Source organism: Stenella coeruleoalba (genome assembly GCF_951394435.1).
Source record: "Stenella coeruleoalba genome assembly, chromosome: 13".
In the NCBI taxonomy this organism is placed as follows: domain Eukaryota; kingdom Metazoa; phylum Chordata; class Mammalia; order Artiodactyla; family Delphinidae; genus Stenella; species Stenella coeruleoalba.
In genome coordinates this window covers 43,648,555-43,670,968 of record NC_137159.1, presented here as the reverse complement: position 1 = coordinate 43,670,968, position 22,414 = coordinate 43,648,555, and the positions used below count along the sequence as shown (strand labels likewise).

The 22,414-nt window shown below is 38.1% G+C and overlaps 1 protein-coding gene and 1 long non-coding RNA gene across 5 annotated transcripts in view; one reads left to right on the top strand and one right to left on the bottom strand.

The window, feature by feature from the left end:
* The window catches only part of LOC307196119, a 433,371-nt gene that overhangs the window by 186,635 nt on the left and 224,322 nt on the right, over positions 1–22,414 (top strand). For all 3 annotated transcript variants that reach the window (XR_013831041.1, XR_013831042.1, XR_013831043.1), the window contains exon 4: positions 15,695–15,871. This is a non-coding gene — a long non-coding RNA (uncharacterized lncRNA). The remainder of the gene's footprint in view (positions 1–15,694; positions 15,872–22,414) is intronic.
* Positions 1–22,414, bottom strand: part of EFEMP1 (EGF containing fibulin extracellular matrix protein 1) — a 69,058-nt gene that overhangs the window by 19,804 nt on the left and 26,840 nt on the right. The gene's annotated exons all lie outside the window — the stretch shown is intronic.

Here is a 22,414-nt window from a genome sequence, read left to right as displayed (position 1 = left end):
AAATAAAATACCACTGTCTCTACTGCCACTATATTCTTTTCCTTTCTCTATCAATAACAAACAAAACTGCAACAGGACTCACCTCACCTAGGATTGACTGGTGGTATTTTATTTTATTTATTTATTTTATAGAATAAGCTTTTTTTACAAAAAAAAATATTTTATTTATTGTCTGCATTGGGTCTTAGTTGCGGCACACAGGATCTTTTGTTGTGGTGCTCGGGCTTCTCTCTAGTTGTGGTGTATGGGTTTTCTCTTCTCTAGCTGTGGCACGCAGGCTCCAGGGTGCATGGGCTCTGCAGTTTGCGGCACGCGGCCTCTCTAGTTGAGGTGCACGAGCTCAATAGTTGTAGCACGTGGGCTTAGTTGCCCTGCGGCATGTGAGATCTTAGCTCCCTGACCAGGGATCGAACCCGTGTCCCCTGCATTGGAAGGTGGATTCTTTACCACTGGAACACCAGGGATGTCCCTGACTGGTAGTATTTTAAATACACTTTCTACTTACTTGGATTCACTTTTAGTTTTAATTTTTGCAGATGGGAAACCTCCCTGAAATTCAATAAAACACAGTTGCATGAAATCCCCTTCAAGAAATTATTCCAAAGGAGTTGAATGGATGCTTCATCTTATACCTTGAGCTGGATCTGCTAGTAAATGAACAGACTACATTTTCATTTATGGCTTTTCCAATTTGAGTTTAGAATATTTATCCTCTTTGCTCTTAGCAGGTTATCTAATGCTGAAGGTTGTGTAGATAGACTGGATTTCTTTGAACTATCTTCAATTATGCCATCAATTTATTGATTTATTTAAGTAACACGGTTTTATTAATTTGAAAGTTGTAATTTGAGATGCTGTTTATTCACACATCTATACAAAATCATGTAAGAACTGTTTTACATTGTTAAACTCTTTTATGCTTATCTTTTCTACTTGTATGCATTTCTATGTCTTAAATATCATGTGATAAGAAAATCACTAAAATATACTCCTATGTTAGAAACTCAAAGCAGAATATCCATCTCTGTGCAGATGCACCAGAAGACCTGTCTCCCCCAGGTATGTTTATGAAAGTCCTCCGTGGAGGGAATACCTGTATTAGCAAAAGCAATTCTTTATTCATAATGGAAACTACTCACATCAGCTATGGTTTTCCTGATAATCTAGGAAACAGTACTTTGGGGAGAGGAGTTTTTGTTTTGTTTTTAAACTATCTGTAAGTTATCCTTGACAGTTAAGCTCACTAGGTTCTTTAGGCAGACAGTTAACACATTCCCTGGGCCCTGAACCCAAGCTCTTTGAGGACAGGGACTATGTATTACTTTTTTCTGTATTCCTAGCACCTTGCAGACTACAAGAAACAGGGTGGGTTTTCGAAACATATTTGTTCAATAAATGGATGAATGAACCAAGATTGTTTGCTAAGAACTGATGCCTAGAGTTTAAAGAAAGTAGGATCAGTGTTTTATCTCATGGAACTAAACATTTACAAGGCTGAGTAACAGGCAAGACGTAAGAAACACAGCAAGATGTCAGTAAATGGAAATGGCTGTAAAGCAATGGAGTGGAGAAGTGCAAAGCTAGGAAGACAGCAGCATCAGTGGTGGAAGGCTGGCCTGAGGAGGTGAATTTTGAGCTGCATTTTGAAGAAGGTAAGGTACATGGATTGGCAGAAATAGGAGGCTATTTCTAGGCAGAAGGGAGATCACATTAGAAAACGCTGATAAGACAAAAGCAGTTTGCATGAGAAGAATGGCAGATAGCTGGAATCAGCACGGCTGGAGGTGCTGTGTATGAGGAGTCTGGTGCAGTGCCTGGTTGAAGGTGCTCATAAAATGGTAGCTCAAGTCATGAGCAAAATTCAAGGCCTTATAGGTGCAATTAGAGTTTGGATTGCACACCACAGGAAGCAGCTCTGAACTATGTAGACATAGCCTAATGGAAACATTACCAAAGTACAAAATAATAGAATGTGCTTCCTAAAATATCACAACACGTAAATCAACTCACATTTCATCATTCTAATGCATTAAGAATAGCTAATGGCAATATTTGGTGATTTCCTCATTTTTCAGAAATGTGCCCACACTCTCCCTTCTAGTGATTTATACTATTGTAGGTCCCTCTCTTGCTGACTTTGGCATCCTCATTGCGTTAAATAATCCAGCTGATCTTCGCTCAGCTCTCACTGCTAGCCCCTTTATCACAATGATCCCCAGTCTATGGAACTGCATGTTTGGTTTTCTCTCAAAGTTAATGGAGGCAACTGTGTCCACATCTCTGTCGTGTCCACTAAGTCCCTGCTTAGGCCCACATTCTCTATGTGTTTGGCTCCTGCCCTTCAGTCTGACTCATATTTCCCAAACCCCTGACTCATGCTGCTTTCTCTCTCTTATGCAACATTTTAATCTCTGCTATGTTCTTTCCATAATTTGATAACTTACCACGACATGGAGTCACTTCACTGTGTTTTCCTGGGCAAAGACTTTGTGTACCTTAAATGCTTTAGATTACCACTTAAACTTTTCTAATTTGTGCTGCTTTACATTTAGGGAATAATTCAGAACTACTTTGGAATAAGCCACCATTGACCAGATGGTGTGTTTGATGATAATGCACTGAAATAGGAATATTATTCCTGAAATAGGAATAATAAAAATAAAAATAATTATTTTTATTCTGTCACTGCCTCTGTGATCTAGGGCCATGGCATCAATTCTTTTTCTCTCTGTTTCTCCACCTGTAAAATAGACTGTCTTCCTTAATGATAATGCACAGATTTCAAAAAGTTCAGAATTTTCAAAATAAATCTTTTTGTTTCCAGACCGTAAATTCTTAGAGTAAAATAACCATATCTTGACTAGTTCTGAGTTGGACACTGTGCATGCTTTGTAAATATTATTTGATGGTAAAGAAAAGGTAGTGGTTAAGTTCAAGTTGCTGCTATTTCTTGATCTGTGTGGGTCTAAAATGTTATTTTGTGTCTTCCCCAACCATACTAATTTAATCTCATAAATGGAGTAAAATAGGAAAAAAAAGGTCAAGATTCATGTTTGCTATAAGGATGAGCTACTTTACTCCTGGTTGCTTTCTTTCTTTCTTTCTTTTTTTCTTCCTCTCTCTCTCCCTTCCTTTCTTCCTCCCTCCCTTCCTCTTTCTTTCTTCTTTCCTTCCTTTCTTTCCTTTCCTTCCTTCCTTCCTTCCTTCCTTCCTTCCCTCCCTCCCTCCCCCCCCCCCTTCCTTCCTTCCTGCCTGCCTGCCTGCCTGCCTTCTTTCCCTCTCTCTCTTCCTTTCTTCCTTTCTCTAGTGACAGGACAATAAATTAGTTCCCAGCAAAGTACTCTTTCTACTTCATCTATGAAACTTTTTGAATAAAAGGGACTCATTGGGTGAAGATCTTACAGTTATTTTGGATATTAATCTTATTTTTCAGTATAATCCTGGAAGGTAGCAACTATTTCAACAAGTGCTGAGGCATTGCTATTTTATCGCTGCCTCATCCATTAATGGCTATTAATAATGATAACCTGAGTAATCAAGACATTAAATTATGTTGATTGAAATCTGATTAAGGAGAAGGTGTGTAATATTTTATATAATTTCACATACAAATTTGTTAAAATTCTAAAATTAACTGGCATAAAAATAGGCAAATATTTAACAGTATTTAAACATCTATTATTTGATTAGGAAATTAGATCTACAGGCCTCTGATTTAATCCTAGTAACAACCCTGTGGAATAATGGTTTCATTATCCACAATTTTTGGGTGAGGCAGGAGTTGCCACTGAAATGTAGGTTGATGAGTGACCTGCCCAAGGTCACACAGAGCAGAGATTCAAACTTAAGATTTCTATTTTGCTTCTGCAATTTAGGTTTCCAGAAAGGCTTATTTCTTAAGAGTTCGGGATAGCAGGAGTTTCATTGTAGTCATATATGTATATAAATTTCTTATATATATATTATATAAATACGTAATTTTTCTCAAATTTAAAGAGAAGATTGTTAATCTTTAGGGCGTTGGTTCCTCCCTTGCATCTTTCTTCTACATTAGAATAACTTTCATAGCTCTCCAAATCTTTTGTTTCCCTCCTCAATCCTTAGCCAATTATCAACAATTTTTGTCAAAATTTTCTATTTCCCTTGCTGCTTCTTTCATAGTACTGGAATCAGATTTATCTGGGCAAAATGCCCAGTTCTAGTTAGCTTTTCACCCTTCTGAAATTATCAGCTAGAATTCACCCAAGCTAAGCAGTTCTAGAGGAGAAAGTAAATACTGATATTAAGTAACAAAAGAGGACTGACTTCGTTGATGGCCAGCAGTAGATTTATAGTTCTAAATTCTTATCTGTTCTGGCCAAACAGATTGTTAATAGTTTGGTGTGCTTTAAATGATAAACAAAAATATCACCCAAATCAACAAATATCAGCCTCCCTGATAGTTAATTTCTTTGTTTTAGAGAGTGGTGAATCAAGTGTTCTGGAAGTCCTTGACATTGCACTGTGTTCTAACAGAACCTTGAAATATGCTGTTCCCGTATGGAAAAATCGTGCTACATGTACTTGCAGTTGCTTCACCAGCAGTGATGATGGATTTGCACTGCACATCGACCCTCTCTCACCTAGTCTCCTCTGTGGCTAGTGGTGTTCGTTTGCAAGATGATTGGATGAGGTTAGACATACAGTTCATGTCTAACCTCGTGAATTCATATTAAATGTTCATGAATGTGGGGGAGAAAACCAACTGGTGAACATGAACGATCAACTCATGACTCCTCTGTACTACACACAAACCAAATGGACCAATCATAGGCTAAAACAGAGAAAAGCAAGGACACAAAGACCTTAATCCTCATTCTTCCCCTCTTTTTGCACACTGGCAAAGTGAAGCTTATTGCTTTCAGAATCTTAAGGGAAAGACATTTTCTACTGATAAATGATTGTTAATTGTCAGGAGTGTTCTCTGGCATCTCTGAGAATATGTCATACCCAGGTAAACTCCCTTCTTTCTTCTTAAACTTAATTATCCATTAAAAAATGCTTGGGAAAGGATGACCCTGGTATTTGGAATGATATTACAATCAATCATCAATCTACAACCTTGTGGAGGTAAAACTGTGTTTTGAAATAAGCAGCACCATTAGTCTTTGCTCTAGGATGGCTGAGTACCAGGAATTAAAGACTGTATGCAAGTTCAAGCCCATCCCATACAAGCTGGCCATCTACTTCAAACTGGATGGCCTTCAGAGGAATTATGATCCCATCTTATTAGGGGATGCCTCTGCGTTGATATTTCAATTGTGTTTTCCTGGTGCTCCACTGCTTCACCATGCCCCTCCCACCTCCCTCCTATCCCCAGCTCCAGATCAAACCCCTGGAGACTGATGAACTGGATGGAGACTGAGAACATTCAACTGAGTCCTCCATGCCCTCCGTGAGCACTGTGGCTTGATTCCTGGTCCCCCTCCTTGAGGCCTTACAGTCAGATCAGTCAGTCTCTCTAGCCCAAAGCACACACATTCCTGGCTTACTCCATCAGGCCAGTCATCACTTGAGGTCACATAAGCCCCTGGCCGTGGCAATGCCAATTATAACAAGCATGGCCTGGTGACCTCCTAATTGTATGAGACCAATTAACATTATACTTGTTGTTCATTCAACAATAAACAGCTTTTGTGACCATTAAATTGAGGCATACTACTAAATTTGCTGAGTATAACTTGGCAATACTTCTCCAAATCATTAACTGCCTAAGACTTTGAAAATAAAGTGTATCTTTGTGCCTCTTGCCTTCAGAGAATGTTACATTCTTGTGTGTATTTTCCTGCCCATTTCATTACATCGTACTTATGAGGTTTCTGCACAATGTTTCCCCATATGCCTCAGGGCCCTTATATTTTTCTGAATTCCAAATGGATAGTAGTATGAAGGGAGTGAGGGGTGTGACTCATCAAATTTGTACTCAATTCCTTTTTCTTGTCTCTTTCTGATTCAAAATTCCAGCAAAATGAAAAGCAATGAAAGGATAAATATGTGGGTAAATCTTAATGAACACCAATTATATAAAACAAAAATAGTAAGGTGTTTTGTGATTTATAAAAAATTAGAATTAAAATACATGGGAATAAAGCACATGGGTTGGCAGGAAGGTAAATGGAGTTTAAGTTTTTTAAGGTCCTTCTATAGTCTGGGAAGAGGTAAAACTACCAATTTATTTTGAACTTTGATAAGTCAAGGGTACATGTTAAAGTATTCCCTAGGGAAACACTAAAAGAACAGCAAAGAGTATAAAACTGCAAATCTAATACAGGGGAGAATGGAATAATACAAAACAGTACATCATTTTAGACAGAAAGCAAGAAAGGAAAGAAAAAGAAACTAAAATGTGCAGAATGAAAAAAAAAGGCAGAGAGTAAAGTGGTAGTTTAAACCTAAACATATCAATAGTTACCTTAAAGGTAAGTGAATTAAATGCTCTTATAAAAACTGAAAATTCTCAGGTTGATTACGAAATCAAAACCCAAATACGTTGCTTCAAGAGAAATGATTTAAATATAAGGACACAGGTAGATTAAAGAAAAAAGATGGAAAATATGCTATGCAAACACTAACCAAAAGAAAGTTGGCTTTGCAATATCAAAGTTGACTTTAAGGGAAAAAAGATTACAGAATAAAATGTAGTACTGTGTAATGATAAAGGTTTAGTTTACCAGGAAAATGTAGAAATTCTAAATTTAACTTCATTTAATCACATAGCCTCAATATAGATAGAGCAAAAATGGATAAAACTAAAGGGAAAAATGAATAAACACAGTAAGAGATTTTAACATATCTCTCCCAGTAACTAAAAGAATAAACCTACATTTTCAGAAATGAATAGAAAATATGAATAACATGATTAAAAACTTTGAACTTACATACACAGAACACTGTACAGAACACATAACCTTTTCAAGTATTGAGGAAATATTAAAATAAAATGACTATATTCTGGTCTTAAGACAAGTCTAAATAAACTTCAAAAATTGCAATATACAGATTTTGTTCTCTAACTACAATGCAAATAAGATAGAAACAGCAACAACAATGACAAAACTAAAAAATCCCTCTCTTTTGGAAAAGAAGAAATACACTTCAAAAGAACTCATGATTTAAAGAAGATAACAAAATTGAAATTTAGGACTATTTCAAACTGAATTAAAATGAAAAATGTTACGTATCAAAACCTGTGGGGAAAAAGGCCAACCCTTAAGAAGGCCTATAGTCCCTCCTCTCCTTACATCATCCTATCTTTCCCCCCACCCCCCTGACTGTACTCAACTTACAAGATGAGATTTGTATCTGAGCTAGTCTGTTGTGAGAGTGGACTTGAGGATTTTGAAAGACTGTTTAGAGAAGGAGGAAAAGATCTTGACCATGTCTTTCCAAAGAGCAGAACTAGAATAAGCAGGTAAAAAGAAAGGCAGATTTTAGTTCAGTGAAAGAAAAAAATGTTGTGGTCATTGGACATTTTAATATATTAGGAGATAATGAGGTTCCTATCACTGGAAATATGCAAACGGTGCAATGTGAATCCCAGTAGTGTGTGTGGGGGGAGATTTGACCAGTTACCTGTGTTTAAAGATGGTGCTAAAGCACTGCATGCAAATATGGCAGAATGTTAACAGTTTCTGAATCTGTGTCATACCTTCAACTTCAAGTTTGAAAACTTGATTAAAAAACATTGAAAAATAGATGCTGCATCCACCCCAATATAGAAAGTTGTGAAGATTCAACAAGATTGAATATCTATACTTTCTCTCTTTGACATATGGTGTACATACATATATCTTTGTATATATACAATATGTATTGTGATGCTTACTTTTATAATTTTTCCTCTAACATATGAAAAACTCACTCTATGATAAAGCATAGCAAGGAAAGATCTCATCCTAAGTGGTTATTTATTCTCTCTCTCTTCCTTGAGCAAGGAGGTAGTTAAGAAATCCTAGACTTATTATTCCTTGTAAGTATTAAGAATTTTTCAGGAAGGGGGACTCTGCAGGCTTCATCATATTAAGACATAAGATTATTTGGTGTTCAAAATGTTAAATGCAAGCAACTATCAGCTTGTGCCCAAGTGTTTCATATGCCATTAAACCAAGTGAGATTTGACTTTTTGGTTTTGTTCCAAATTGATACTATAGTTACTATTTCCCTCAAATTATTCATGAATTATCATGCATACTTGAATTTAATTTGCTGATAAATTGTGTTTGATGTACATAGGCTGTGGGATATCTCCCAGCCCCTGTGTTAAAACACTTGCAGTGATGTGAAGAAATAGCATTCAAATAACTCCTGAGTATTAGTTTGAGGAGTACCTAAAGGCAATAGGGGACAAAAGAAAATACTGTTTCCTAAAACTATGACCTGGTGAGTTTTGATGCTAAAGAATTCTCAAGCTAGCATATAAAATAGTCTTTGGACTTTTAAATGAGTTTGGGGCATTTTACCTTACAGTTCTTAGAAGCAAAAATACATTTGGACTGTATATTCTCTGAAATGTCTTTCAGTTTAAAAAGTCTGAAATTAAACTCACTTTGCTGAAATCCTGAACACTGTTGTGAAAAGGATTCATTTTCCAGCTCTTATCTCTTCTGCCCTCTCTAACACAAAATGTTGGAACCTGGGAAACCTGAAAAACATGCTCTTGCTTCTTGGGGGCCATGACTGTTTCTTCTTCCCTTCTTTTTCATTTTTTCAGCAGTAACTTCTCCCTCCTCATAATCTGTAGAATCAAAGGAGGGTTTAAAATGGACTCATCTTTCTGGACAGGATTGAATGGCTCTGTTAGCAGAGTGGGATGAATAGAAAGTTCTCTTCAATGTTTTGGTGCAGTACTGTGTGCCTGTAAAGTTACATACTTGCCCGGAATTTAGACTAGCTTAATGCTTGTTTGGCAGCATAAACTCTGAAAAAAATCGTGTGGGGAAACATGCCCCATACATGGTTTCTGTCTGTAGAGTACAAAGGGAGATGGACGTGTGCCAGTTATGTAGTTGATGTGTTAAAGGTAGATGCCAAACTAAGGCAGTCTTTGAGAGAGTTTCTTGGCATGAATAAACATATTAAAAAAAAGTCTATGTTCTTAGATCTGTTATATATACTTAAAATGATTACTGCATGGAGCACATCCGTAGAGTCCATCATATTCCAAGTTTTCATTTTAGAAGAAAGTGGAAAAATTGAGCAATTCATATTGTTAATTTTAAAATTAGCCTAGAATTATTTCTCCCTAGAAATGTAATAATTTGTTTGTGGAAACCTTTAAATGAAAACCTTTGGCTTCAGGCACATATGTGGTCAATATGGATGACTGTGAAGCTGCCAGGTAGATGTAAGGAGGTCCTGTCAGTGACCTTCAACTACAGGTCTCTTTCCATGGCTTTCAGAATTAGAACAACCATACTATTTTCTCACTGCATAGTATTTTTAAGTTCTAAATTATTTTATTTGAGGTTGTTTTCTTCTTTAGTTGCTTGTGCTAGCCTTTTTTCTAGCCTTATTATACCAAGAGTTTATTATACCAAGAATTAGAGTTTACAGGAAGACTTGGCCTTTTTAGAAAGTCTGAGAACCACAGAATAAATTTTTTTCTTATACAACTCCCTGACAGAAAGATATGAAATATGATTGAGACAGAAGAGTGGGTAAGATCATGAGTTTTAGAGTCAAATAAGTCTCAGTTCAAACCCAAGCAACACCGTGTTTTTGGTATGTGTCGGGAGAAAGTCACTTAACCTTTCCAAGTCTCACTGCCATGTCTGTCAAGTAGGGATAATATGCATTTCTTAATATTCTTGTGAGGACTAACTGAAGTAATACACACCCCAAATGGTACCTGGTTGACACTAGGGCTCAATAAATTGTATTTAACAAAACTGTGAATTTGCTATATGTAAGGGTGGTACTTCTGTTATAGACAAGTGGAAGGAAGCAAGAAAACTGCAGAAAGGCAGGGCTTTTTAATATAGTTTTCGATGTCCTTGCATGTAATTACACATCCTATCTTGGTTTCTTTGCTCAGTGTCGTATTTTGAGTGTGACAGTGAAATCCAATCATGAGGAACAACCATAGCATCAAATGACTTCCCTTGCTTTTGCGTATTCCAGATGAATGGATGCAAGAACAGGCAAAATCAGCCTTTCTTTCTTAAAGTTATTTCTCATTAGGGAAATTGCAAACATTCACACAAATGTGATCTGGCAAAACAAAAAGAATCTAGAATCTTTTGCATTTTATAATATTTTGTGATATGAAAGGACAGTTGGTGGCAATAGGACCCAGACACAGAAATGGAATGTTAATGCTTATGAAGACTACTTAGCAAACATAGCTTTAACTAGAGCTCTAATTAGAACTTAAGTGTAACTCTGAGAACTTTTGTGTGAACAAGTTCTAGCTATGAAAAAGCTGTGAAAGTGTAAAATTCAGAAGCAATTTTTATTTATTATATTGACTATGTCAAGGATATTATGGTCATCATCTTTCAAGACAGTGATGAAATTATAAATCAGAACTAGAGAACAGATGGGGAATATTTTCAAACGTAGTGGGAAAAACTGCATGTAAATGAGTCAAATGAGCAGGTCTGAGGAGTCTCCGCTAAACATAATAGTGATCTATATCATTTGTAGTTGGTGAAGCACCCATTCAATCATATCACACAGGAGGATTTGATCTGGAGCCAATTCTTGTTTGTTAAAAGCTATGCTAGTAGGGGCTTCCCTGGTGCGCAGTGGTTGAGAGTCCGCCTGCTGATGCAGGGGACACGGGTTCATGCCCCGGTCCGGGAAGATCCCACATGCCTGTGAGCCATGGCCGCTGAGCCTGCGCGGCCGGAGCCTGTGCTTCGCAACGGGAGAGGCCACAACGGTGAGAGGCCCCGCGTACCGCAAAAAAAAAAAAAGAAAAAAAGCTATGCTAGTAATATAGTAAAAACTCATGGCATATTAGAAAAATTTTCTTTGGAAAATTAATTTTGGTTTCTTTGGAAACCAAATGACCTCCAAATGCTTTTATTATGGCCTTACAAAAATTATATATGTATATATGATAGATTCTTATTCCCATATTAAAGGTAAAACAGAGAAAATTAATAGGAAAAATTAAAGAATTTAAAGCTTGAGGAAAAACACTATGCTTATGGTGGCAGTGTGACAAATTAGCAGGTGACAAGGCTGACTTCCTTCTCTGTTGTCTTATTATCCCACCTTTTTCCATCCTGCATTTCTGATTCCTTCTTCCTATTTCAGTATTTGCTTTTGCATTTGCCCTTTCTCAAGTTCACCTCAATTGGGCAGACCATTCTTTTACCTTGAGAATTCTGACTGCTGCCACATCCAAGGTAGGGTGAGGACCATCTCCTACTGGTGTGCAGGCCTTGGGCACTGCTGCTTCAGCAATGGTTTGTGAGTGCTGTTTCCCTAGCCCAGTGCTATGACTCTCCAGTGCACCCCTCAGGAGCTCAGCAGGCTGTCCCCACCGTCTTCATCTCCTCAGGGAGGTGGGCTGCTATACAGGCCCCCAGAACCCCAACACCAGCCACCTAATCGTGTGACTACTCACATAGATGTCAGTAAAAGGCAGAAGGTCCTGTATAATTGGATGAACCTCACTGCAATATAACAGGTAGTTTCATCTAAACACTAGTCCTTTCATCAGTGCCATCTTTTATGGCCCTCCATATCAGCCAGGCAATATACTGCCATGTGCAAACATATGTTGCCACTTGTCTGCCTTTGACCGTAATCTTCTCTCCAACCCTTCTACCTTAACAGGATAGATTCCCCTTCTAGGTCCAGCTCACGTCCACCTTCTTTAAGTTTCTTTTCCCGGGTTCCTTTGGCCAATGTAAGATAACTGCAGAAAGCAGCTTGTCCAACTGACCTCTGGGACTGCTCTATCTACAGATTATCCTTGCTAAGGAAGAGGAAGAGCAGCATACTTGCTATCTGTGGAAAATCCACTGCCTTGGAGAGATCTTGGACAGCTATCCCCCCACCCCTCTTCTCCTTAACTAGACTCACCTTAAGGATGAAGGGGTGCCTCTGGCACTCTGTGTGGCTTAGGGTCCTAAACAAGTTTTTCTCCGATCACTGAATTCTGGCGTTCTCCACTAGGAAACCAGCAGCTGAATATCCATCCCTAGGCACACATCAGTGGCCTATATAATTTTATAGCCTCAATTTGTTAAAGGTACCAGTTGAGCTCTCCATTAGATTTGATGTGTAAATTCTAGCACTATTATATTATAAAGTGGCAAAACACTTAAGATAAATAACACTCAATGCTTCCATAGTATTTCTACAATTATATTCTACAATTATATTATATAATATAATAATATATATTATATTTCTACAATACAATATAATAGGGGATGCTATGCCAAATAAGGGAAATGTGTAGAACCTCTCGTAGCTTCTGCAAAGGCTGAGTTACAATTTTATTTTCAAACTAGTTTTCCAGTAAGTTTTAGTACAAATTTTAAGATGGAACAAATCTCAAGTAGTAAAAGTGCTTTAAGAGTATACAGTTATATTCTGTGTGGATAAAATCGTAATGGCCTGGAACAATGACTACATGCCGAGTGGAATTTTAAGGCTAGTTTTGACTTTATAGAAGCTTTTCCTTGAGCTAAGGTATTTTCCCCACTGTGTTATGTTTGATAAAGATTTAAACTTACAAACAGAACTGTACTATTTTTATAATGAAATTCATACTTAATTTGCCTTCGTAGCACTGGTATAAATGAAGAATAAAACCAGTCCTAATTAACTACAATAAAATTATCTTATTGGGTTAACAAATTTAGAACTCAGAAATAAGTTTTAAAAGCGAATGATGTGTTTACCTCTTCTGTAAGCAAAGCTGATTATGCCACTTCCCACTATCTTCAGGATGATATCCAAACTTTTTAACATGACATGCAAGGCCCTTCATTATTTGACTTTAGCCTGTCATCTTGTATTGCTCACTGAATTGTACAGAACACTTGTTTCTTCTGTATTCTACTTAACGACCTTAGCAAATACTGTTCCCTCTGCCTAGAACACTCTTTCTCTTTCCCTCCTTTCCTTCCCCCAGTTCATTAAGGGCTAATTCCCACAACTTCCCAAGACTGACGCCTGGTAGTACCTTCTCTGGGAAGTTTCTGAAACGGGACTCAAAATTTCACATTGCTGTTACTGTCTACTTGCTCAGACTGTGAGCGCTTTGTGGGCAGGCACCATAAGCTTTCATCTTTGTATTCTCAACACCTACTGTGCTTTGCACACAGTAGTTACTCTACTCAGGCTTGTTGAATAATCTCACACTTTGAAATTATGTTTAGGGATCCAGCTACAGGATACCTCTGTGGTCTTGTGCTATCTCCCGAACTGTAAGTAACAGAGCAATTGTTAAAATATTTCCCCCCCATCTTATTATTCCCAAATCCAACATAAAATTAAAAAGCAAACCTAGACAACTAACACATCATCTCCAGCAGACCCCACTCTTGAGAAGAAAAGTATAGACCTGACTATTGTTTATGAAGTGTTCCAGAATGGACACTTAAATAGATCAATAAATGAACAAACCAGGTGTTTTGCCTTTGCAAAATTCTTGCTCTGGGTAGGTCTTCAAAAAAACAAAAGCAAAGACGAAACAAAACAATGTCCCCACCCGCCCCAAACCAAAGAGTATCAAGACTTAGTGAAGTGATCTCTAAGTCTAGTTAAAATTCCTTTGGATTATTCCATAGGCTAAACTATATATTCTTATATTCTTAAGTTCTTGCTTTATTAGCTTAGCAGTCTAGCCTCACCCCCACTCCAAAACTGCTGTTCCTCTTTTTGTATTCCATTCAAATTCTTATTTTTAAACAAAGATAATTTTTAACTGGAAAATGCATTTCCCCTAGACATATCAGGAGAACTTGTTGCTCTCCTCTATTTATAAACAGATTACTCCCTTAGTTCATGCTTATTTGCAAAATGGATGGTAGGAGACTCACAGGGGAGAGTGGACCTATGGATAATTGCCTCTTGCCATAATTTTCTGTAATTGCAAAACCTTATTTTAACTAAGGCATGAGTCTGCTTAGGTTGTATTCATTGCATATTGCAGTGTCACAGACTTAAACATGTTAAGATCGGAGAAACTCTTAAAGGTCTATGTTTAGACACAGTTTGTGGTTAGAGACTTGCTCCAAATTCCTTCGGTCATACATTATGACTAACGAACGTTCTACTGTTTAATGGATGTGGGCACGAAGCAGAAAGGATGATTGTCCAGAAGATCATTTAAGGGCTTACTTAGCTCCTAACTGGTTATTTCACTGGGTGCAGAAGATGAAGTTACACCAAAATGTTATTAATTTACAAGTTTGATGTTTACCTTTGTAATACCTATGAATAAATGTATTGCTAAACAATATCATAAACTGTTGACCCTACTTGGAGTGGAACTTGTTTAGAATCATCATTTGACTCAGGAGAAGCACTTACATACAAAAATAATGAATGTGTCTGTTAGAAATAGTTTTAAACAAATTATTAAATTATTATTATGATTCTGAAAATAGTCCTTATGGATTCAACTACCTTTTTATACCTCTTATTAGCATCGTTACTATATGTACTAACTTCAAAGTTAGTACCATTCTTTCTTGAGAAACTTACTCAATTTTCAGTCAGTCAGACTGACATATGCCCTCTCTGTCCCAGTCCCCCACCCAAGTCCTATTAGGGTGATTTAATACATTTAACAATATGTGTATGCTTATTTTTCCTCCTTATCCTACAACTATCTGGAGGTAGCATTTTTATTAGGTCACTCCTTGCTCAAAATCCTTCACTAATTTTGACAGTACTAAATCTAAATGGCTTAACAAGAATTCAGGGTTCTACATAAATTTCCTCCAATGACCTTCCTATCCTGTTTCCTGCTTCCCCTATAGTAGTCCCTCTTTCCCTCACCCCAAACCCATTACTCTGTATACGGGGTGTCCACCCAGCAAAGCCTGCCTTTCTCTTCTCAGGTTTATTAACATCCAGTTCATCCTTCATGACCCATATCACATCTGCTCCCTCCACAAAGCCCTAACTGGCCCTTGGTTGCAGCAACCAATCCCTCCTTTGGACCCCTCCAGTGCTTCTTGGTAACCATAACTACCATTGACTACATGGGGACTGAGGCCCTCAAGGAGGGTTTTGTTGACTTGAATTGTTGAGCTGAATTATTTGTGTTGGTTACTTTTCTTTTCTTTTTTAAATTGACGTATAATTGACATACAACATCATATTAGTTTCAGGCGTACAACCTAACAATTTGATATTTGTGGATATTGTGAAATGATCACCACAATACATCTAGTTAATGTCCATCACCATACATTGTTACAGAATTTTTTTTCTTGTGATGAGAACTTTTAAGGTCTACTCTCTTAGCAGCTTTCAAATATACACTACAGTGTTAACTATAGTTGCCATGCTGTATGTTATATCCCCATGACTTATTTATTTTATAACTGAGAGTTTGTACCTTTGATTCCCTTCACTCATTTTGCCCACCCCCCACCCCCCACCTCTGGCAACCACCAATTTGTTCTCTCTATCTATGTATCTAATTTTTAAAAATCTGACCTTATCTAACCCCTTTCAGATAGACTGAAAAGTCCTTGCAAGAAAGGTGGTGTGGGGAGACCTTCAAGATGGCGGAGGAGTAAGATGTGGAGATCACCTTCCTCCCCACAAATACATCAGAAATACATCTACACATGGAACAACTCCTACAGAACACCGACTGAACGCTGGCAGAAGAACTCAGACTTCCCAAAAGGCAAGGAACTCCCCACGTACCTAGGCAGGGCAAAAGAAAAAAGTAAAAACAGAGACAAAAGGATAGGGACGGGACCTGCACCAGTGGGAGGGAGCTGTGAAGGAGGGAAAGTTTCCATACACCACGAAGCCCCTTCTCGGGCATACACGGGGGTGGTGGAGCGGGGAGCTTCGGAGCCATGGAGGAGAGCACAGCCACAGGGGTGCGGAGGGCAAAGCGTAGAGATTCCCGCACAGAGGATTGGTGCCGACCAGCACTCACCAGCCCGAGAGGCTTGTCTGCTCACCCGGGGGCGGGCGGGGGCTGAGAGCTGAGGCTCGGGGCTTTGGAGGTCAGATCCCAGGGAAAGGAGTGGGGTTGGCGGTGGCAACAAGCCTGAAGGGGCTAGTGTGCCACAGCTAGCCGGGAGGTAGTCCGGGAAAAGGTCTGGGCTTGCCTAAGAGGCAAGAGACCATTGTTTCGGGGTGCACGAGGAGAAGGGATTCAGAGCACCACCTAAACGAGCTCCAGAGACAGGCGCGAGCCACGGCTATCAGCGCGGACCCCAGAGACGGGCATGAAATGCTAAGGCTGCTGCTGCCACCACCAAGAAGCCTGTGTGCAAGCACAGGTCACTATCCACACTTCCCCTCCCGGGAGCCTGTGCAGCCCGCCACTGCCAGGGTCCCGGGATCCAGGGCCAACTTCCCCGGGAGAACACATGGCGCGCCTCAGGCTATTGCAACGTCACACCGGCCTCTGCCGCTGCAGGCTCGCCCCGCATCCGTACCCCTTCCTCCACCCGGCCTGAGTGAGCCAGAGCTCCCGAATCAGCTGCTCCTTTAATCCTGTCCTGTCGAAGCGAAGAACAGACACCCTCAGGCGACCTACACCCAGAAGCAGGGCCAAATCCAAAGGTAAAACCCAGGAGCTGAGGGAACAAAGAAGAGAAAGGAAATTTTTCCCAGCAGCCTCAGGAGCAGCGGATTAAATCTCCACAATCAACGTGATGTGCCCTTCAACTGTGGAATACCTGAATAGACAATGAATCATCCCAAAATTGGGGTGGTGGACTTGGGAGAAACTGTAGACTTGGGGTTTGCTTGCTGCATCTAAAATTTGTTTCTGGTTTTATGTTTATCTTAGTTTAGTATTTAGAGTTTATTATGATTGGTAGATTTGTTTATTGATTTGGTTGCTCTCTTCCTTTTTTTTTATATATAGACATATATATATTTTTTTCCTTTTTCTCTTTATGTGAGTGTGTATGTGTATGCTTCTTTGTGTAACTTTGTCTGTATAGCTTTGCTTTAACCATTTGTCTTAGGGTTCTGTCTGTCCATTTTTATGGACTTTTTTTTTAGTATAATTTTTACTGATTGTTATCATTGGTGGATTTGTTTTTGGTATGGTTGCTCTCTTCTTTCCCTTTTTAATATTTTTAAATTTTTTTAATTTTTAATAAGTTTAAAAATTTATTTTAATAACTTTATTTTGTTTTATTTTATATTTTTTCTTTCTTTTTTTCTCCCTTTTCTTCTGAGCGATGTGGTTGACAGGGTCTTTGGGCTCCAGCCAGGTGTCAGGCCTGTGCCTCTGAGGTGGGAGAGCTGAGTTCAGGACCTTGGTCCACGACAGACCTCCTGGCTCCACATAATATCAAACGGCAAAAGCTCTCCCAGAGACCTCCATCACAACGTTAAGACCCAGCTCCACTCAATGACCAGCAAAGCTACAGTGCTGGACACCCTATGCCAAACAACTGGCAAGACAGGAACACAACACCACCCATTAGCAGAGAGACTGCCTAAAATCATAATAAGATCACAGACACCCCAAAACACACCACTGGATACAGTCCTGCCCACCAGAAAGACAAGACCCAGCCTCATCCAACAGAACACAGGCACCATGCCCCTCCACCAGGAAGCCTACACAATCCACTGAACCAAACTTAGCCACTGGGAGCAGACACCAAAAACAACGGGAACTATGAACTTGCAGCCTGCAAAAAGGAGACCCCAAACATGGTAAGTTAAGCAAAATGAAAAGACAGTGAAACACACAGCAGATGAAGGAGCAAGTAAAAACCCACCAGACCAAGCAAATGAAGAGGAAATAGGCAGTCTACCTAAAAAAGAATTCAGAGTAATGATAGTAAAGATGATCCAAAATCTTGGAAATAGAATGAAGAAAATACAAGAAACATTTAACAAGGACCAAGAAGAACTAAAGAGCAAACAAACAATGATGAACAGCACAATAAATGAAATTTAAAATTCTCTAGATGGAATCAATAGCAGAATAACTGAGGCAGAAGAACGGATAAGTGATCTGGAAGGTAAAACAGTGGAAATAACTATGGCAGAGTAGAATAAAGAAAAAAGAATGAAAAGAATTGAGGACAGTCTTAGAGACCTCTGGGACAACATTAAATGCACCAACATTTGAATTATAGGGGTCCCAGAAGAAGAGAAAAAGAAAGGGACTGAGCAAATATTTGAAGAGATTATAGTTGAAAACTACCCTAATATGGGAAAGGAAATAGTCAGTGAAATCCCAGAAGTGCAGAAAGTCTCATTCAGGATAAATCCAAGGAGAAACACACTAAGACACATAATAATGAAACTGTCAAAAATTAAATACAAAGAAAAAAATTAAAAGCACCAAGGGAAAAAGAACAAATAACATACAAGTGAATTCCCATAAGGTTAACAGCAGATCTTTCAGAAGAAACTCTGCAAGCCAGAAGGGAGTGGCAGGACACATTTAAAGTGATGAAAGGGAAAAACCTACAACCAAGATTACTCTACCCAGCAAGGATCTCACTCAGATTCAACGGAGAAATTAAAACCTTTACAGACAAGCAAAAGCTAAGAGAATTCAGCACCACCAAACCAGCTTTACAACAAATGCTAAAGGAACTTCTCTAGGCAGGAAATACAAGAGAAAGAAAAGACTTACAATAACAAACCCCAAACAATTAAGAAAATGGTAATAGGAACATACATATTGATAACTACCTTAAAAATAAATGGATTAAATGCTCCAACCAAAAGTCATAGACTGGCTGAATGGATACAAAAACAAGACCCATACATATGCTGTCTACAAGAGACACATTTCAGACCTAGGGACACATACAGACTGAAAATGAGGGGATGGAAAAAGATTCCATGCAAATGGAAATCAAAAGAAAGCTGGAGTAGCAATACTCATATCAGATAAAATAGACTTTAAAACAAAGACTATTATAAGGACAAATAGGACACTACATAATGATCAAGTGAACAATCCAAGAAGATATAACAATTGTAAATATTTATGCACCCAACATAGGAGCACCTCAATACATAAGGCAAATGCTAAGAGCCATAAAAGGGGAAACAGTAACACAATCAGAGTAGGGGACAATAACACCCCACTTTCACCAATGGACAGATCATCCAAAATGAAAATAAGTAAGGAAACACAAGCTTTACATGATACATTAAAGAAGATGGACTTAATTGATATTTATAGGACATTTCATCCAAAAACAACAGAATACACCTTCTTCTCAAGTGTTCATGGAACATTCTCCAGAATAGATCATATCTTGGGTCACAAATCAAACCTTGGTAATTTTAAGAAAATTGAAATTGTATCAAGTGTATTTTCTGACTACAACGCTATGAGACTAGATATCAATTACAGGAAAAATGTGTAAAAAATACAAACACATGGAGGCTAAACAATACACTCCTAAATAACCAAGCGATCACTGAAGAAATGAAAGAGGAAATCAAAAAATACCTAGAAACAAATGACAATGAAAACATGATGACTCAAAACCTATGGGATGCAGTAAAAGCAGTTCTAAGACGGAAGTTTATAGCAATAAAATCCTACCTCAAGAAACAAGAAAAATCTCAAATAAACAACCTAACCTGACACCTAAAGCAATTAGAGAAAGAAGAACAAAAAAACCCCAAAGTTAGCAGAAGGAAAGAAATCATAAAGATCAGATCAGAAATAAATGAAAAAGAAATGAAGGAAACAATAGCAAAGATCAGTAAAACTAAAAGCTGGTTCTTTGAGAAGATAAACAAAATTGATAAACCATTAGCCAGACTCATCGAGAAAAAAAGAAGAGTCAAATCAATAGAATTAGAAATGAAAAAGGAGAAGTTACAACTGACACTGCAGAAATACAAAGGATCATGAGAGATTACTACAAGCAATTATATGCCAATAAAATGGACAACCTGGGAGAAATGGACAAATTCTTAGAAAAGCACAACCTTCTGAGACTGAACCAGGAAGACATAGAAAGTATAAACAGACCAATCACAAGCACTGAAATTGAGACTGTGATTAAAAATCTTCCAACAAACAAAAGCCCAGGACCAGACGGCTTCACAGGCGAATTCTATCAAACATTTAGAGAAGAGCTAACGCCTATCCTTCTCAAACTTTTCCAAAATATAGCAGAGGGAAGACCACTCCCAAACTCATTCTACGAGACCACCATCACCCTGATACCAAAACCAGACAAAGATGCCACAAAGAAAGAAAACTACAGGCCAATATCACTGATGAACATGGATGCAACAATCCTCATCAAAATACTAGCAAACAGAATCCAAGAGCATATTAAAAGGATCATACACCATGATCAAGTGGGGTTTATCACTGGAATGCAAGGATTCTTCAATATATGCAAATCAATCAATGTGATAAACCATATTAACAAATCAAAGGATAAAAACCATATGATCATCTCAATAGATGCATAAAAAGCTTTCAACAAAATTCAACACCCATTGTTGATAAAAACTCTCCAGAATGTACACGTAGAGGGAACTTACCTCAACATAATAAAGGCCATATATGACAAACCCACAGCCAACATCGTTCTTAATGGTGAAAAACTGAAACCATTTCCTCTAAGATCAGGAACAAGACAAGGTTGTCCACTCTCACCACTATTATTCAACATAGTTTTGGAAGTTTTAGCCACAGCAATCAGAGAAGAAAAAGAAATAAAAGGAATCCAAATCAGAAAAGAAGAAGTAAAACTGTCACTGTTTGCAGATGACATGATACTATACACAGAGAATCCTAAAGATGCTATCAGAAAACTACTAGAGCTAATCAATGAATTTGGTAAAGTAGCAGGACACAAAATTAATGCACAGAAATCGCTTGCATTCCTACACACTAATGATGAAAAACCTGAAAGGGAAATTAAGGAAACACTCCCATTTACCACTGCAACAAAAAGAATAAAATACCTAGGAATAAACCTACCTAGGGAGACAAAAGACCTCTATGCAGAAAACTATAAGACACTGATGAAACAAATTAAAGACGATACAAACAGATGGAGAGATAGACCATGTTCTTGGATAGGAAGAAGAAACATTGTGAGAATGACTATACTATCCAAAGCAATGTACAGATTCAATGCAATCCCTATCAAACTACCAATGGCATTTTTCACTGAACTAGAACAAATAATTTCACAATTTGTATGGAAACACAAAAGACCCTGAATAGCCAAAGCAATCTTGAGAAAGAAGAACGGAGCTGGAGGAATCAGGCTCCCTGACTTCAGAGTATACTACAAAAGGTACAGTAACCAGGACAGTATGGTACTGGCACAAAAACAGAAATATAGATCAATGGAACAGGATAGAAAGCCCAAGATAAACCCACATACATACGGTCACCTTATCTTTGATAAAGGAGGCAAGAGTATACAATGGAGAAAAGACAGCCTCTTCAATAACTGCTGCTGGAAAACTGGACAGCTACAAGTAGACAAATGAAATGAGAACACTCCCTAACACCATACACAAAAATAAACTCAAAATGGATTAAAGACCTACATGTAAGGGCAGACACTATACAACTCTTAGAGGAAAACATAGGCAGAACACTCTATTACATATATCACAGCAAGATCCTTTTTGACCCACCTCCTAGAGAAATGGAAATAAAAACAAAAATAAACAAATGGGACCTAATGAAACTTAAAAGCTCTTGTACAGCAAACGAAACCATAAACAAGATGAAAAGACAACCCTCAGAATGGGAGAAAATATTTGCAAACAAAGCAAGTGACAAAGGATTAATCTCCAAAATTTACAAGCAGCTCACACAGCTCATTATCAAAGAAACAAACAACACAATCCAAAAATGGGCAGAAGACTTAAATAGGCATTTCTCCAAAGAAGATGTACAGATTGCTAACAAACGCATTAAAGGATGCTCAACATCACTAATCATTAGAGAAATGCAAATCAAAACTACAGTGAGGTATCACTTCACACCAGTTAGAATGGCCATCATCAAAAAATCTACAAACAATAAATGCTGGAGAGGGTATGGAGAAAAGTTAACCCTCTTGCACTGTTGGTGGGAATGTAAATTGATACAGCCACTATGGAGAACAGCATGGAGGTTCCTTAAAAAATTAAAAATAGAACTGCCATATGATCCAGCAATCCCACTACTGGGCATATACTCTGAGAAAACCATAATTCAAAAAGAGTCATGTACCACAATGTTCATTGCAGC